The sequence below is a fragment of the Rhagoletis pomonella genome, unplaced genomic scaffold, assembly GCF_013731165.1.
Source record: "Rhagoletis pomonella isolate Grant_MI unplaced genomic scaffold, Rhpom_1.0 Rhpom_scaffold_00010, whole genome shotgun sequence".
Taxonomy (NCBI): Eukaryota; Metazoa; Arthropoda; class Insecta; order Diptera; family Tephritidae; genus Rhagoletis; species Rhagoletis pomonella.
In genome coordinates this window covers 34,365,211-34,371,045 of record NW_023458564.1, presented here as the reverse complement: position 1 = coordinate 34,371,045, position 5,835 = coordinate 34,365,211, and positions in this window count along the sequence as shown.

Below are 5,835 nucleotides of genomic sequence, written 5' to 3'. Positions count from 1 at the left end.
TCGCGTCAGTATTTGCAAAATTTTTGTGCCGCACACTTAGGGCCGGTTACTCAATGTCTGGTTAACACTGATCTGTGATTAATTGTGGAGATTAGTGTTAACCAGACATTGAGTAACCGGCCCTTCAATGTCTGGTTAACACTAATCTCCGGTTAAACATAGTTATCGACGTTACCGACGCCCTGTTGTATGCATGGAGTCAAAGACGTCGATAAAGATGTTTAGCCGCAGATTAGTGTTAACCAGACATTGAGTAACCGGCCCTTACCGGCCGTCTTCACATGCTTGAAAATCTCGCTGGCGTTCTGCTTTTTTCTCTCGCAAGCGAGATAGAGTTTTGTTGACTGGGCATTTGACAGCATACTTTTTCATTTTTAAAATGTCGCCAAACAAGAAGGTTCAAGCCTTGCAGGCTCTTAAAAGTTTGACAAAATTAGAAAATCTGCATAAAGAGATGTATACTATTTTCAAATGAAAAAAATGGCTGCCTCTAAATTTGTATTTGCCTCCAAAATAAACGATGTTGCTACTCTGAAGAATTCTGCGAAATGAGAACATAGCTGTCAAACAACAAAAAAGACAGTTGAAAGCAAGCGAGAGCTCGCATACCGCTCGATATGCGAAAAAAAGCATGCTTCGTAATTTTTGCGGTCTACACGTGCGGTTTCTCGCATGCGTCGTCACGCAAGCAAGATTTCCCAGCACGTGAAGACGGCCGGTTAATATATAAAATGTGTGAATATTTTGCTATTGTATCTGCAAAATTTGCTTAGGTTAACACCAAGTACGCGTCCATAAGGAAAAGCTGATTTTTGTTTGCAAAAGGCAACTCCTTCATTGTGATGTATCTCTACGTTACATACGCCACTTCCTTCGCATACTTTTCCGTTATTGAAGTACAAATACCCATTCTGACGGGCTTATAACGCCAGTGCTTGCTACAATGAACGCTTAGCAGCAAGTACTTTGGCCACTAAATTAACACTAGCCACACACGGCGAACATGCGCGCGAGCATGCTCGCCAACATACTCTCTGTCGTTTCGTCGCCTGGGTAAAATATTGTCGTATGTTAATTTCGGCAGGTTGTGGGAAATCGCGATAGAACAGACAGCAAATACGCAGAACAATCAAAAAATACATTTATTTTAGAAATGTTTATATTACAAGTAAAAAGAGAAAAACTATGAACTAGTTTCATTATAAGAAAAATTTGTACTTTGAATCTTTGACTATTTTATCCTTTCGAGTTTCTAACTCATAAAACTTTAATCTGTATAGTTGTAGTAACATTGAACCACAAGATGCATTTTGAAGTTTTCTGGCAGCATTTTCATTCGATTTTCGCGAAGAAAAGCCTTGAATGAACTAAATGTGCGCTCGACGTAAGTTGATACAAGTAGAGCCCAATTTAAATATGGAACGTTTGAAACGTTCATATTATCAGGAATAAGGGCATTTTCCTCGCCCTTTACAATTTTATCCACACCCCTTATTGTCTCCAAGCCTACGTTAACTGAGAAAACGGCTTTGAATTTTTCCAACACCAATTTGGCAAGAGGTCCCTGCACTTCTATAAGCCGCATGGGCGTGTGTATATTTTTTAATCTTTAAAAAAAAATTTAAATGCTATAATCACTTTTTTAAAGGTAGAAAAGGCAAAAAAAGGCAAATATCTTAAAAAAGGCAAAAAAAGGCAACATCAAATGTGTATATATGGAATCAGGGAAAGCTAAATCGTGGACATTCTTAATCGAATATACTCTATCTCTTTAGCAAAAAAAGGGCAATTTCCATAAAATCCGTTCCCTGTTGATTAGTTTAATATGACTGCATCAACAACTAAATTTTTACTAAATTATCGAAAAAGTTGTAGTCAATATCTCGGAAACTAAAGGAGACATCTAAAAACTGATAACACCAATCGAAAGGCCTTATTTCCAAATATATAACTGCATCGCGCTTTTACCCCGGCGACGGTTTGCCATAGACGGTAAGCGGCTCATATTTGATCTTGTCGTTATAGCGTAAAGATGGGTAGCAAAGACCCGGATGATGCAATTGCAATCTTTTAAGTTAGCTTTTTTTATGTATGTGGTACTTAAATTTATTTATATTATACTTGTATGTATCTACATACATATACATATAGTAATTTAGCGTCATTTACCCAAAATTCAATTGACACACATGGCTTGGATACATTTATCCGCCGGTGTGCACGCTGCAAGCATCAGCACCAAATGAGGGTGTTATTTTTGTTTCCAATGCAATGTTCGCAAATCACACCACAAACGTCGAGCATAGATAAATAGATATATAGATAGTTGGGTAAGGCACTGCGACCGGTAGGTCTATTGTGCCCCTAGCTCATCACAACACCTCAACCAAATCCAGAGTGTCTATAAATTGCATAATAGACCCCGGGGACAGTGAGTGTATGTGCTCCTCTCTTGACCCGACGTGCCCAATGCTCCTATACCTCCTGCGTGCAACGGCCTCACACTCCATAAGAAGGTGAAGGGGAGTCTCCTTGGCCGCATCGCAGAAGCTACATAGGTCGCTGGACCAGATACCGAGTTTATACAGGTGCCCTCTGAGCCTACAGTGGCCCGTCAAAAATTATGTAATAATTCTTAGTTTCTCCTTTGGGAGATCCATGAGTAGCCTGTATCTTGTCAGATTGTAACCTCGTAATATGCTTTTATCCTGACGTTGACCCACGCCAGTGCAGTTCCCTCAGTTTGCAATTGTCTCTTCTGAGCATTTTTTTATGGTACTGGGTCCCACTGCCAGAAATGGCTCAGGTACTATCGGGGTCGAGGAAGCGGCCATTCTGGTCAGATGATCAGCCTCCTCATTTACTGCAACCCCCACGTTCCCTGGTACCCACATTAGCTGGATATCATTAACCTCCGCCAGAGCATTAAGCCTCTCGACGCCCTCCAAAACCAAGGAGGACTTGATCTCAAATGATGAGAGGGCCATAAGTGCCGCCTGACTATCACTCAGTACAAGTATCCTTTCATTCCCGTAGGTTCTGCTAATGTTAATCTCTGCGCACATACTGATGGCATAGACCTCCGCTTGAAAGGTCCCTGGGAAGGTTCCCAGGGGCACCGAAGGCTTCAGCCTGGGGCCGTACACGCATGCTCCAATCCCCGCAGGTGTTTTAGATAGTGATGTGCCGAGTCGGGTCGACTCGAGTTCTGACTCGAGTATTTTAGAAGTACTCACGTACTCGAGTAAGCAAATTATAGTATTCCCATACACAGACTCGAGTACGGGTCTCGAGTACTTATAATTATCAAACACCGAATAAGGTATTTTTGATATATAAATGGCGGTTTAGCGTTAAAAAAAAAATATATATATTTACCAAATACACCACGCAACTAAATTAATTTTAATATCGTTTTAGGTATTAATTGCCAAAGATTAAAGGAATTTTAAATTCCAAAGGAGTATTTTTATTGTTTATGAATCTAGATCTCATGGAATATTGTCATTATAATTGATGAACTTTTAAGGTACTGAAGATTTATTTTTTTTAACTCATTATTTACTTTGGATATTTTTTTTATGACAGACTACTAAGTTCTAGTTTTACTATGATAAATAAAACAACTGTTATTGAACCCTATATTTATTTAATTTTAATTGTTATTTGTAAGTATGTAAGAATTAGATTTCTATGTTTGGATCTACATAAATCGGATATACTATCTTGGAGTTAATAATAATATCATGTTAATTAAAAAGTCGGCATTTCGGTTGGGTGCATATTCAGCAGCCGAATCTATAACATATTCGAATACCGAGCTCTGAACTCGAATACTTGATCCGAGTATCTGACTCGAATCCTGACTCGATTCTTTTTTTAATGAGTACCAAAATACTCGAGTACCAAAAATAGCCGACTCGGCACATCACTAGTTTTAGAGCCGTCCGTGTACCACTGTATTGTGCTCGCCTGTATGTGACTCTCCATAACAGAGGTACACCAGGTCGCTTTGTTAACAGTGCAGGTCCTGAAATTCAAGACAACCTGTCTGTTAATATCGTCTCTGGGGAACAATGCCTGTTCCTAGATGATAACACCTTGCATTTGCCGAAGCCCTCTCTCGCAAAGTTAAGAAGGGTTCGCTTTGCAGCCTGTTCAACTGAGAGATGCAGTGGCTCGAATTCCAGCATTACCTCCAGCGCTGCCGGCGGGCATGTGCGCATTGCTCCCATAATGCAAACACATGCCAGACGTTGAACCTTAGAGAGGGTCTGCCTCACTAAGTCACTATTGGTCTCACTATCATGGTGTACATCCATCTGAGGTTCCTCGGAGTGCACCCCCAGGATTTGCCCGCTAGACGTTTGCACACCATCATCGCTCTTGTGGCCTTAGAGGTGACCGCATCAACATGGGCCCTCTACAGAAGCTTGGAGTCCAGGGTAAGCCCCAGATATTTAACCTCTGTGGCGACATTGATTACGACCCCGTCCAAGGTCAAGTTCCTCATCCCCTGGATATTTATCTTCTTGGTGAATGCGACTATAGCTGTATTAGAGGGGTTGATATTTAAGCCTACGTCTGTGCACCACCTTTTTGCGAGGTTAAGACCCCTTTGGACGACGTCACAGAGAGTGCTAGCGAACTTCTCTCTAGCGATAATCACTATGTCGTCCGCGAACCCTTGGCAACGGACGCCCTCGTTAGTGAGTATCTGTAGGAGTTCGTCCACAACTAAGCTCCACAGTAGAGGAGATAATACCCCCCCTTGCGGGCACCCTTTTTGTCGTTTGTACTTGAACGACACTATCACCGACTTCAGTCTCGGCGCCCTGGTCTGCAGTAACCTTGCTATCCATCGCCAGATGGTTAGCTGAACGTTATGTTTCTCAAGAGCTCTGTCCACTCCCAAATGGGAGGCGTTACCGAAAGCCCCCTCGATATCGAGGAAGGCACAGAGCACCACCTCATCACACTCAAAGGTCCCATGGATTTCCATCGTTAAGGCATACAGCGTAGTGCCCGTGGATCTACCCACCCTGTACGCGTGCTGGTTGGAATGCGGAGGGGTTTGTTTCTTAGTGTTAAACCTAATTTCATGTTCAATAATTTTCTCCATTGCCTTAACCATAAAGGATGTGAGATTTATCGGCCTGAATGACTTGGCCAGAGAGTAATCTCTCTTACCTGCCTTCGGGATAAAGATAACCCTGGCCCTCTGCCACACCTTAGGAATATGGGCCAGTGCTAGACTGTCCCTCGTAATATCCCCAAGATGTGGAAGTAAGAGCTCCCCGCCCTGCTTCAGCAACACTGGACATATACCATCCACCCCAGGGGCCTTGTACCGTTCGAAGGAGTCCAAAGCTTACCGCAGTTTGCCGGTTTATAAGGCTTTTAGCCAGCTTCCAGTCCAGTGGGGATGGCCTGAACGCACGGAAGATCGTATCCCGGCGGCGAGAATGGCGTCCGAAAAGTGGGCCGACAGCATGGCGAGTGCCCTTTCCTGTTCAGTACCAGAAAAAGTCCCATTAGGTAGCCTAATGGTGCCTGTGTTGTCCCTTGCCAAAGCTTTATGAAGCCTAGCAGCTGCAGGAGTGGATGCGATGTGCTCACAAAAGGTCCTGAAGCTGCTACACTTATCCTTTCTAATCTCCTTATTGTATTTTGTCAGACTGACTCAGTATTCCTCCCAATTCCCGGTGCGTTTTGCCCTATTGGAAAGTCTGCGCACCACCTTCCTAAGAACCGAGAGTTCCCGTAACCACCACGGAGGCTGAGCCTTCCCCTTAGGTTTTGACACGAGACAGCTGGACGTAAAGGCATCCAAAA